This window comes from Oreochromis niloticus, linkage group LG7 (genome assembly GCF_001858045.2).
Source record: "Oreochromis niloticus isolate F11D_XX linkage group LG7, O_niloticus_UMD_NMBU, whole genome shotgun sequence".
Lineage (NCBI taxonomy): Eukaryota > Metazoa > Chordata > Actinopteri > Cichliformes > Cichlidae > Oreochromis > Oreochromis niloticus.
Window position 1 is genome coordinate 58,407,790 of NC_031972.2, and position 12,386 is coordinate 58,420,175.

Sequence of the window (12,386 nt, forward strand, 5' to 3'; positions counted from 1 at the left end):
AAGGCCACTGAGACTGTTGTGGTGGGCTGCACCAATGAACTAAACTCAATTCTACCCTTTACAACATTCTGACTTGATTCAGCAGAGGCAGGGGCAGCTGAGCAGGAAGGCACAACTGTTTTTCACTTCTCTTCTCCCCCCAAAATATTTATCCATGAAGTTGGTTTGCAACGTGAATTGTTATTTTTCTTTTTTTGTAATGCAGCAAGTAAAATGCAACTTTTTATTTTGAACTGACTGAGCTTTTTGGGGGGTTGGCTGGCAGACATAGTTGGAACACCCATAATATTAGTGAACATGATATTTTTATTTTACACAAATGATACAAATGATTTAAAAATGGTACTCAATATGTGCAATTAGGTCTGACAAAATAATTCTCAATTCTTATTATTGTAATAGGACCAGAGAATTATGGTGCAGATACAAGGTAGTACATGTTTGTATGAAAAAATCACTATTACATTTTATCTTAGTTAATTTAATATGAGGTTCTTTTTTGTTTTTGTTTTTTTTGTTTTTTTATTTATTTTTCTGTTGTGCCATTAGCAAGTCAATTGTATAGGATGGGCCATTCATATGGATACACCATAATAAAATGGGAATGGTTGGTGATATTAAAGTCCTATTTGTGGCACATTAGTATATGTGAGGGGGCAAACTCCTCAAGATGGGTGGTGACCATGGTGGCCATTTAGAAGTTGGCCATCTTGGATACAACTTTTGTTTTTTCAATGGGAAGAGGGCCATGTGACACATCAAACTTATTGGTAATGTCACAAGAAAAACAATGGTGTGCTTGGTTTCAACGTAACTTTATTCTTTCATGAGTTATTTACAAGTTTCTCTTTGTTCACAGCCATTGACATGTCGAAGAGGTTAACATGTGAGGAGCAGATCGAAATTGTGTTGATATCTGGTGAACGCAGTAACCGGGTCATTGCAGCAGATTTCAATGCAAGATACCCTACGAGACCACCCATCTCCCATGCTACAGTTAGCAAACTGCTTGCTAAGTTTCGTGAAACCGGTTCAGTGTTGGATTTGCCAAAATGTGGATGCAAGAAAACTGTCACTAATAAAGAAACATCAGTGGCTGTCCTAGCTTCATTCAGCAAGAGCCCACAGCGTAGCACTCGCCGCATGTCACTGGAGAGTGGCATTAGTCGAACATCCCTTCGGCAGATATTAGCTACTCACAAATGGCACCCTTACAAACTCCAGCTACTGCAGCATCTCAATGAGGATGACCCAGATCGGCGCACAGAATTTGCAGAATGGGCAAAACAAAAATTGGAACAGGACCCTCAGTTCACGCAGAAGATTTTGTTCAGTGATGAGGCAAACTTTTATGTGAATGGTGAAGTTAACAAACAAAACCACCGCTATTGGACTGACACTAACCCACATTGGATGGATCCCTCCAAGACTGTTGGAACAACAAAAGTGATGGTTTGGTGTGGTATATGGGGTACAATGATAGTGGGTCCATTCTTCATCAATGGAAACCTCAAGGCCACTGGATATTTGAAATTGCTACATGATGATGTGTTTCCCTCTTTATGCACTGAAGCTGGCACGTTCCCTGAGTTTTTCCAACAAGATGGTGCACCACCACATCATGGGTGCCAGGTCTGAGCATTCCTAGATGAACAGTTTCCTGGAAAGTGGATTGGTTGTCGTGGGCCAGTTGAATGCCCCCCAAGGTCTCCCAATCTGACCCCCTTAGACTTTTATCTTTGGGGTCATCTGAATTGTCTATGGTGTGAAGATACGAGATGTGCAGCACCTGAAACTACAGATACTGGATGCCTGTGCTGGCATTTCTCCTGCGGTGTTGCTATCAGTGTGTGAAGAGTGGGAGAAGAGGGTTGCGTTGACAATCCAACACAATGGGCAGCACATTGAACACATTTTATAAGTGGTCAGAAACTTGTAAATAACTCATGAAAGAATAAAGTTACATTGAAACCAAGCACACCATTGTTTTTCTTGTGACATTACCAATAAGTTTGATGTGTCACATGGCCCTCTTCCTATTGAAAAAACAAAAGTTGTATCCAAGATGGCTGACTTCTAAATGGCCACCATGGTCACCACCCATCTTGAGGAGTTTGCCCCCTCACATATACTAATGTGCCATAAACAGGACTTTAATATCACCAACCATTCCCATTTTATTACGGTGTATCCATATAAATGGCCCACCCTGTACAAATTTCACAAAGTTAATTTTGATCAATAACAACCATAAAGACATGAATCAGCTCCTGGATTTTTATACAATACTGTGTATGAAACTACTTAAAACATTATTGATTATGACACAACACACTGATTAATAGTAACTATTAATGAAGGTAAATTATATGTAAGCATCAATCAAGTGCACGCTACCCATATACAAGTTCTTCATACAAAAACCCATGCACAATATTATCAAGAAAATAACTAATTAACACACAATGGACCTATAGTATATAAGAGCCTGAATAAGTAAAGATCTGTGTATGTGCAACCATGGAAAACTCAAAGAATATGTTGAATGTTAATAATGTTAACAAAAGTGAATGACTGTGAAATTGCGTGCCACTGTCTATATGAAATTGTCACAAAGGCATGAAGACTCACAAAGGGCATAGTGTACAAAACACATGCAACACGCACAATGTCCAGCAGATACCCGGTGGTCATCAAACATTGTCTCTTTCCTTCAGCTCAGGCAGAAGCTTGTGACATGTTCATTAAGCAGCAGGGATCCCATTACTGCACTCAACATCCACACTGTCACAATGCTCACACATAATTAGTTACACATGCAGCCTCAGGAATGCTAAGTGTTGCTCTCCTCCCCTCACTCACTCATTTCTTTCTATACAATTCCTCACATCCTCTTTCTTTCCCCCCGTTTGATCACTCTGCAGGTGGCATAGTGTGCCACTTTTAGACTGTCAAAGTTGCTCAGAAAAGCTTTCAAATTACAGTTTAAATTTCCCTGCTGAGAACCTATTAACTTTATAATAGAGACAGCAAGAGAGAGACAGAGAGGGAGAATGAGATTCAAATAAAGTTAAAGGTAAGAATAAGAGGGTAGCTGACTTTAGTCACTGTTAACATTCAAATCCAAATCTTCCTCTATCACTAAGAGTTGCTGATTTAGGGGTAAAGCACCTCTTTTTTGGTTTATTTCTGTGTTTCTTTGTTTGCATTTGAAACTAGAAACCCGCGAAGCAGCAGGGACTGGAAATGTTTGTGTCTGCAAAATGAGTCCTAGTGCTGTATGCAGCCACCATCCCATCTCTGCTAAATGATCCGTAATGAACATAATGAAATATAGCACTGCTACACATATCAGATATAAAACTCAATAAATACAGATGACACTATTCTGGTGGGAATAGTTCTACTTTTAGCAGACAGAAAAGTAATACTGCATTCATAAAGCACTACTTTGACATTACTGAAGAATCAAGCTATAAGATACATCATAATTTAGTAAAATTACGTGTTTACTGAGTGCCTTGGTCAAGAAAACCTATCGATACGCTTTGACTTTTCCCAACTATTTGATAACACATGCTTGCTGAGGTTTGCCCAGAGTGGGCATTATGGTTCAAACCTCAGGCTCAAATGTAGTCAGTCGTGTGGTCTTCTGTAACTGATCATTGATGTAATTCTATTCAGTTCTTCCACATAGGAAACCTGTATCTTCTAGAACAGTATTTTTATAAGAAGTGGACAAAGATGAGAGGCATGCTACATTGTAACTACAACTACTATAGCCATAAGTCTCCCCAAACCCCTACTAATTACAACCTAATTACCCCTATTAATTAGACAGTTCATGTGCTTATATCTTTTCTACTGTTGCCCCCTTTTCACCCCCTATTTTTACTCAATCAATCTGTTAAGCAAAAGCTCTATATTAAAAGATTGTTTTCATATCTCATATGTAAAAGTAATTTTTATGTGGAGCTATGAAGAATGATTTGATATAATATCCTTGATTTTACTGACAAACCAATGGGTTTAGTACTATATATCTTGAATTAAACTGCCTCACTGTAAAATGAAAGAATAAAATGCTTGGGAGAGAACAAGTAAATGTCAGCCTAAAGTAGATATAGACTCTTTGGCAAAATTATAAGGTACATTACAATCAAGTGCCAGAGCTATTTCATAAATTTTAATTTTACAAATCTTATATTAGGGTCCTAGTGGGTGATGGCAGTGTACTAGACAGCATTTAGAAGTGTTTCCAACACACACACAAACTTGTCCAAGATATATCTTTGTATCATCTATGATAACAAATGCATTTACCCATTCATACTATTGCTGGTGTGGAAAAGTATTGACAAGGGCACAAGGACTACAGCAGCTGAAAATGATTAGGATGGCTTGGCAGATACCAGTTCATCCTTGCTTTCCATTTCTGGTAAATTAAATTTTTGGTGAATGTTTCTCTTGACTGTTGTGACTGCCACAGCCTCCCTCTGGTATGCATCATCCTTTGCTTACAGCATTCTTGGCCGATCCGTTTTGTATCTCTTCCTATGTTTGATTCTGGTCTTTCACCTTCAAGAGTTTTGTCCTGTGTCCTGTGGCACATCCATTCCACCCTCATTTTTGAATGCTTATTTTCTCTGAACTGAGTCTTTCACACACTCAGGTCAGCTTGACAAAAGTAGACTCTTGCATGATGATCTGTTTACTGAGATCTCATCAATCTGTAGCATGAAATGTCATTGTAAGTGCATTTTCTATCCTGTCTATGTTTGGTTCATGAGCATTTGTTACACACAACCTTAGTGCATTGGTCGAGTCATCACCTTGTGGCGTTCTTATTAGACATTACCTGCTCATTCTCTCACCACTCTGCTTTATTTTTTTAGTGCAGATCGGTTGCACGAATGTAAACCCAGAGAATGCAGAGCATGGTCGTTGGCAACTGCGGTCTTGGTCTCTCCTTCTTCCTTCATCTGAATTAGTACGGGCTTTAACTTGCTATTGCTTTTACAGCTTCATTTATTAAGTGTATTTTAGAGTTACTGGCAGTCTGTTTTTAATTTTGTTTCTATTAGTTTACCAAGTTAGTTTATGGGAGAAACCTGAATCCAACAGCCCATTGTGTGATTGGTTTATGGTCTCCTGCCTCTTTTGTCTGTATTAGTCAGGAATCCCTTCCGTTTGTGCTTCTGTTTATCCTTTGCAACTTAGTAACTATATTTTCATTATTAAAAGCTGAGTAAGTGGCAGCAGTGTTGTGGTATCTTAAATGTTAAGTTCTTTTGAGCCATGAAGTAAGGAACTGTAACACTGTTCTATTTCTGTTATTCCAGCGTTGCTTGTATTTTCTTCCAGGTACAGTTTGTTTGCTGGCAGCAGCAGGTTCCTGTAGAGCACACACACTGTTTTGAAATCGTTCCAATGAGAGTGTTATACGTTCCACATCTATGAGTATACAAAGGTCCACTTGGGGCTGAGTGACAAACTTTCATTATCAGAAGGTGTTTGGAAGGCTCTCTCTCTTTATGCCCATGTATCCTCCAATTTGTTGTACCACGCAGACTTGTCTGCTGAGACACTACCTTAAAAAGGCACCAGCTGTGCATGCTTCCTCTAATTCTCCAAATAGACTGAAGGTAGTATAATAAGAACATAAGGCTGCCCTACCTGCTCCCAGTAAGCCTGCAGATTGCCAAGCCTAACTCTGTCTGACACATTTTTCACCAACGCTGTCACCTGGCAGGAGAACAACACCTTTCACTTTGGGATTTTTCAGTTTTTTGCTCTAATTTCATATACAGACTGCATTGTCTTTGCAGTAATATCTGCAAAAATATATTTGAAAATCTAAAAAAAAATTAGTGTTTTAAAAACTAAATATGGAGGTCAAACAATAAAGTGGATTTAAATAGTGGATTATTTACACCTCATGCAGTTGTAGGCATTTACAACATAAGCATGTTGTATATGGAGTCCATTTATCTCTTTAATATCTGAAAAGAGGTTGCAGTTCAATCTGTCCACTGGATTGCTCTGTGGATGATATGGCACTGGTTGTGAATGACCAATTCCGGCCAGGTGGGAGGGTTGGATTAGTCAACATGTCAGACTCGAAGTAAGGAACAAACCAACGTCAGTAGATAGCTGATGGACATAGATTGTATGTGAACATAATGTCAGAAGTGACTTACCTTCACATCTGATAACTCATTCTCTTTCCAGGATTTCTGATCTTTCTTCAGTGATCCCCTGCCTTCCTCTTGGAGATACAGTCAAAGCCTAATTGCCTTTATTGGAAGCATGAAAAAACAGGATTGTAGCTGCTTCCAGAGAAATAAAGATGAAAAGTAGCACCTAGGTGCTGCTAATCAAATACACTTGATTAACTGATCACTGGAAAGTGTGATTACCTCTATAAACACAGAGGTTTGGGCAGTTTCCTGTTCTGAAGCATTCAAGCGTGAGTTAACACAAAGCCACAGCTTTCCCAGGAGTGGACATCCCAGCTAATTCCCCCGCAAGGTCAGACTGTGCAGACTGTGCAGACTGTGCTCAGAGAAATTGCAAAAACGTCAAGAGTTACATGTCAAATGTTACAGGCCTCAGTTACATTCATGACAATACAATAAGAAGACTGAACAGGTATTGCTTGTTTGGTATAACCAAGTTTGCCAGGAAAAAGCTTCTTCTTTCTAAAAACAAGCTCAGCATGAGATTGCAAAATTGCATCTGAACAAAACACAAGACTTCTGGAAAAATGTCCTTTGAACAGTCAAGACCAATGGAGATCTTTGGGCATATTGCAGCACCACATTTAAAAGCAAAAGCAAAAAGCAAACAAACGCTACATATCAACATAAGCACCTCATACCAACTGTCGAGCACAGCAGTGGAGGACGGATGATTTGGGCTTCTTTGGCAGCCACAGGATCTGGGCGCCTTGCAGTCATTGATGATGAACTCCTCTGTAAGTGAAAAGTGAGGCCATCTGTCCAACATCTGACGCTAGGCCCAAAATGGTTCATACAACAGCACAATGATCCAAAGCTTGTAGGCACATCTAGAACAGAAAAGCTGGAAGAAAAGAAACAAAGTGTTGCTACAGCCCAGTCAGAGCCTAGACCTCAACCCAACTGAAGTCCTGTGGCAAAACATTCAGATATCTGTGTATAAATGAATGACCACAAATCTCAATGAGCTGAAGTAGTATTATAAAGAAAGGGACTCAAAATTCCCCCTCTGTTGGTCTTCCTTGGTCTCTTGTGTTCTGGGGGCCTCTGGATGTCTGGAGTTTTGATCTCCTCCATACCTGCTTCATGCCCTGGAGGTCGGGGCAGTGGCCCCCCACACCCTCTAGCAGATCATTACATGAAGGAACCTTTTAAAAACAAGCGCATTCATGCTCACAGGTGTACACACACGGGTGATCACGCACACAAACTACACCCTTTTGGGCTCCTACCTCAAAGCACACTGTGCGCTGTCGATCTCACGTGCTGCACCATAATGTTTAATATTTAGTATTTACTGTCATATTCCCATATATCATTGTGATCTTGTTTATTACTCTCGTCTTCTTCTGCTTGCTTTCTTTTTTCTTTCTCAACAGGTGATCCAGGTGATCGATATGTATTTTTTTGTCTGCTTATTCTGTTGATTTTTGTTTTTTGCCCTTTTTCCCCGTCCCCCTTCTCAGGTTTTTTTTTCTTTCCCTCTTTCTTTCTCCCCTTTCTTTCCACCAGTCAAGTCTGTCCCGTATTCAGCAAGTGAAAATAAAATAAGCAATAAAAGGTGAATCAGATGGACCATTACGGCAAGGCTGGGATGGTCCATTTGGTAAAGTAAATCCGTTGGGCATCTCTCTTCGCCTTTAGACAATAATTCTGATGGCAAAAGAACCAAACGGGACAGGTTAAAAAAAAAAAGAGAAAAAAAAAAAAAAAAAAGAAAGGGACTCATGACATGAGAGACTAATAAAGCCATACAGACAATGATTACTTCAAATTATTGGTTCTAAATGCAGTTCCACTGCTACTGAATCATGGGGTATATTTAGTTTTTCACAGCACACTGAACACTTTCTTTTTCACATGACTGTCAGCTACTGTATATGGCTCATATTTAGCCTTTATGGTTGTCTCGGGTAGTGTCTCAGCAAGCTGCCGTAGAAAGTCCTAAAGAAACAGTTAAGGCCGAGACTGAGGCTATGTTGTCATGTCATGTATAGCTGTGTTGTTGTGCCTGAACTTCAGTTTGAAGAATGCAAGTGGAAAGCGGATTGGATGTTGTCTTTCCACCTTATCCATCACAGCAACTAATGGCTGTTGTTGTCTTTTGTTGCTGAACCAGCCAGTTTGTCTCTAAACCTCTTCACTCACTGACTTTATCATTATCCCCAGAAAATCATTAGTTACACATGTTGGTAATAAGAATTTAACATATGTATATTTGTCATTTATTCAGAGTGAGTGAAGGGACTCTCTTTCAGACACTTTCTTTATCATGGTGTTTTAGCCCATTTAACTTGTAACGCATACCTGAGTATTGTTGCTGACCACATCTATCCCTTAATGACTACAGTTCAGCCATCTTCTGATGGCTGCTTCCAGCAGCATGACCTGTCACAAAGCTCAAATCATCTCAAACTGGTTCCTTGAACATGAAAATGTGTTTTTTGTTCTCAAATGGCTTCCAGATCTTAAACTAACAGAGCAATTTTTGGATATGGTGGAATACAGTTTTATAGATTATGTCACTGTTTAGTTAAAGGTTACTTAGCCTATTGTATTGTACATATTTAGAAAATCAATATGAACATTACATGAACATCCATTCAGAGTCATATTTCAAACCCCCTAATAAATGTCCCATATCCACTGTCCTGTATGTTACGTTTTGCTTTCTACCAGTTCCTGACAGGAATATCTAGCTCTTTAGCTGCTAAATGGAGCTTTGTTTGCTCCAGCTTTTTGCATCTCTTGGTTGTGTGTCTTTTGAGGCAGAGCGTGCAGTAGGTTGTGCAATGGTTTTTTCTTTTGGTTTCTTTTTTGGAAAACTGCGTTTTGAAATGACACAGATGAAGCCTAGCAGAAGGAACCTTTTAAGTAGGAAAGTGTAAAAACAAAATGCTTATTTTTTGATACACCTCAGGGGAAATGCAGAGTCTGGTAACAATAATCATTAGTTTTGTCCCTGTGCACAGCTCTTTTCAGTTGAATACGTTATTAAAGAAGATCAGCTATAAAACTTGTGACAACTTAAATCATTTTAAACTTATAATAGTGATCATGCTGTACTGCAGTCCTGCTGGTTAAATGCTGGAGTCTACATCATCATTTTGCAGCTTTCATCGTCCCATTTTAAATGACAGGCTGCTTCACTGATGTGTTGCACCTCTGGTCAGAAAAGCAGACACTGATGCCCAAAAAGGACGGTTCTGATAGATGAACTCAGGGACCCATTTATGGAAAGAAAAAAGGCTGCCACCACCTGTGGCAAACCCATATTACAGTATAGTTATGTTAAAGCAAGCTGGCCGTGCACTGCTTTAAGTCTTCTCCGCCCTCCCTCCTTAGTCTTTCTTCTCTTTGTTCCTCACGTATGTAACAAAGCTAATAATTTATGTAGGTTATTCTAACTCCCTCTGTAGGCACTGTAGTCAGTAATTGTTAGGAAGCATGTTCCATCGCCTACACTTTCTCATATCACGTTTATATTCATCACTCATTCAATAAGCATGATTTCAGAGATCTCTGGCACTACACGGGACAACAGTGTCACCTATGGGCTAATAATAGATCTGCAACCTATCAAGTCAAGTGCAGTTTTGCTCCTGGACAGTGAATGGGTGAAAAAGTGGGGGGGGGTTGTGTGTTTTAATATATATGCACTCTTGCTCCTCGTATATATTACCTGCAAGATGGACAGAACCTGTCTTCTCAGTGCACTGACATTAATGAGGCCAGGCAGATGTCAAACAAACAGACACGGTGGAGTTCAAAAGAACATGAAAGAAAACTGATTCTGAATAATTCATTTTTCTGTTGCACTTCTCATTACTGTAATTACACAGCCATTGTTCTTTGACAGGGAGGAAATGTAAAATTACAATTTAGGTAGTGAAATTGTCATTTGTAGCAGTAATTGACGCTAATAAAATGATTTTTCCTTCTTTCCCCATGGAACATATGCTAATCAAAATGTGAAGTATTAAAGATGACACTAACAGGCGTGATAAGCAGTTAATGAAAGATGGGAGGCAAGTGGGACAGTAATAGACATACTCCAGCTAATAAGTTCCTGTTCATTAGAGCATACAACTGTACCCTCCTCCTGTCTTGTCTGTTTCTTCTGACTGACAGTTCTGACAGCCTTTCCTGTCAAAGGGAAACTTTTGACCGCATGCTCAGATAAAACGTTAATAATTCACAGCAGCACTAAGCAAGTTATAAGCCTCTTTATAAATGGATCAGTAGTGTACTATTATTGGAGGATGGCATAAGCCTCTACTTGACTCTACTTAAAAATAGATGACACTGTCTATAATGCCAGCATTTTGATGACATTTTCTTGAGTCTGGGAGGATGTCTTCGCTGCATCTCGCAGTGCTGGTGGGCTGACTCACACAGAGTGGAGCAGAGATGACAGGCTTTGATCTCTCCCCCTCTGTTTCTCCAGCTTTTTTCTGTTGCCCCAGTGGACTTTTACATATGTCGACCCGCAACCACCCTGAAAAGGCAGAATGAAGATCCATGAAATGAGATGACAAATACTAGGCTCGCCTTGTGACAGGGCAAATGAAAAGCCTGATGGAGAGAGAACAAAAAAGAAGGCGGTGCGAAGCAGCCTAAACGGCGGACTGTAATGAGAAGTGTGTGACTTCTGTTCACTGCTGATGGCCATATTAATCTTACTGCAATAAAATCTGGTCAGGACACCAAATGCAGCTTAGGTCCCAAATTGCACCCTGGAGGCATGTTACCCTTTAAAAAGAGGATAGGAAAGTTCTGCAAAAAATCCAGAAAATAGCACCTGTGTTACAAACAGGCAGTAGATGGGCTGCCGGGAGAGCTGGAGGCAAGTTATCTGTAACCCATGCAGCTAGGGTGGGGTCAGAGGGTTGCGGGGAGATCAGGAGTGGTGGTTTTTGCCATTAGGACTGTAGCGATCTGGCGTGCAGATGAGGGGAACTCTCAGAGATAATCATGTTACACTGAATTCCCTCATTACCTCTGAAGCTCAGCCATGGGCAAGAGTCCAAGTCACGCAAAAATACGCATACTGCACACGCTCAGAGAGTGAGAGCTCCCAAAGTGAGCACAGTATGAACACGGGCAGTATGTTGATCATAAGGATCTAGGAAATGAGGCTATTAAAGTCAGCCTGTTGGGATAACACAATGTTCAGTTTAATAGTGCAATGCATGTTTTATTATTGAAAATATTGAATATTCTCTGACTCTGAAGGGATTTTATATGATTACATGCTCAACAGATCAATGTTACGTAAGAGCAAATTAATTTGTTCAGCGTCACCTATTGTTTCCCTCCACACGACTCTGCTGAAGAAGCTCTGAGAAATCCCTGACATCCCTGGCTTTCACTTCTCTCTGCTTCAGCCTATTATACAGTTCAACCCTGCTCAAAGTCACTTCAATTATCAGCGTGATACTGTGAGTGCCTCTGGTCCCGAGAGGTATTGTAATAGTACAATGCTATAGATCTGATTTAGATCTCAGATCAAAGACGTTACAATTTGCCCAAACTCTAATTGGCGTCAAGTAAAAATAGACTTTTTGAACTTCCTCTGATCTTTGTCAGTATGGGCCAACAGCAGATATAAATGGTGACAAAGTTTAGTAAAAATGGTTTTTGTTGCTTTTGTTTTTTTGACACACTAACTTGTGCACGTATGCTGTTTGAACCGTACAATTGTCTTTTGGAAATACCTGCTCTGCTCATGTTTGATGTCAAGTGGAAAAAATAGCTAAACAGGACAAACATGTTTTGAGGAATTTGAAAACAGATCCACTGCCATACATTCTCCTAGTGTACAAGGGCTCATTCAATTACACACAAGATTTTACGCTTTCCATCTAACAGTATTTCACATTTTTAGTTAAGTCTTGTTTGACACATTTTTCAAAAGGAGATTTTGTAAATGTTGCAACAGGGAAATACATAATACCTGACAGGAGCATACTGGCAAATAATTCACATAAATTAAAGAGGCTCACTGTTGTCACAGTGCTGTGATACTGACTGGAATTTGTAGGACACATACCAAAACTAATTGGCATTTGTCACTCTTTACTCAGACACCTGTGGATCCCTGCATGTTGTTAGCTAGTATGTTTACGAGACGATCAAAGTTGGATG